Below are 927 nucleotides of genomic sequence, written 5' to 3'. Positions count from 1 at the left end.
TTTGATGCATTCCTCCACAAAAATCACACATTAGAGACGTTGTATTAAATACTTTTGCTTGCATATTACCCAACTTCTGAGTCAACTCAATCATTTGTTATGTTAATAACCTGTTTTGAGCTAGGATAGCATCCAAAATATTAACCTCTAATACTCCACCTTTTCTATTTTGACCATCAAATTGCATATTCACGGTATTATTTGCCATTAACTCAAGAGTCTCGAAAACTTCCTTTGATGTTTTCAAATTAAACGATCTTCCACTTGTTGCATCCATAATTGCTTTAAAAGAGGGTGCAAGACCGTTGTAGAATATCTGGACTTATAACCAATCTGGTAAAGCATAATGTGGGCATTTCCTCAATAACTCCCTATACTTTTCCCAAGCCTCGTACAGAGATTCAGTTTCTTGTTGCACAAAAGTAGTGATTTCATTTCTCATTCTCGTTGACTTGGATGCAGGAAAGTATTTGATTATGTTGGATGACTTGCAACAATGAAGGCTTGGTTTCAAAATTTTTGGCTTGAACATGAGGTCTCATAATGCTTCCTTGTAATTATTAGTATTTGGCATTGAATAATCACGAAGAGTCCTCCTCACAAGTGGGTCTTGATCTGCCCTTGTTGATATATGCTCTTTCTTATCAATTGATGGCTCTGCTTTTCTTTCTTGCTTCTTCTTTCTTGCGCTACTCCTATTACGTTTAGCAAAATGATCAATTTCAGGGTCAAAAAGCAAGATTTTTTCTGCAACTGTACCTCGCATAAACAACTTAGAGACACAAGATTCTAACAACAAAATTCACGTGAAAACAAATTAATATAAGCAAGATAATTAAAATAGAAAAAATAAATAAATAAATAACTAAAAGTAAAAATAGTTTTGACTACCTAAAAATTAAATCTCAAATCTTAAGCGAACTAGAT

The 927-nt window shown here is 33.4% G+C and overlaps 1 non-coding gene across 1 annotated transcript; it reads left to right on the top strand.

Annotated features, from left to right (window-relative positions):
* The first annotated feature begins 338 nt into the window (after nucleotides 1-338).
* On the top strand, nucleotides 339-445 carry LOC114165567. Its single transcript, XR_003599733.1, has one exon. It is a non-coding gene; the product is annotated as a small nucleolar RNA R71 (small nucleolar RNA).
* Nucleotides 446-927: the final 482 nt, after the last annotated feature.

This window comes from Vigna unguiculata, chromosome 1 (genome assembly GCF_004118075.2).
Source record: "Vigna unguiculata cultivar IT97K-499-35 chromosome 1, ASM411807v1, whole genome shotgun sequence".
NCBI lineage: Eukaryota > Viridiplantae > Streptophyta > Magnoliopsida > Fabales > Fabaceae > Vigna > Vigna unguiculata.
The sequence above is the reverse complement of the archived record's forward strand: the minus strand, read 5'-3'. Positions and strand labels throughout refer to the sequence as shown.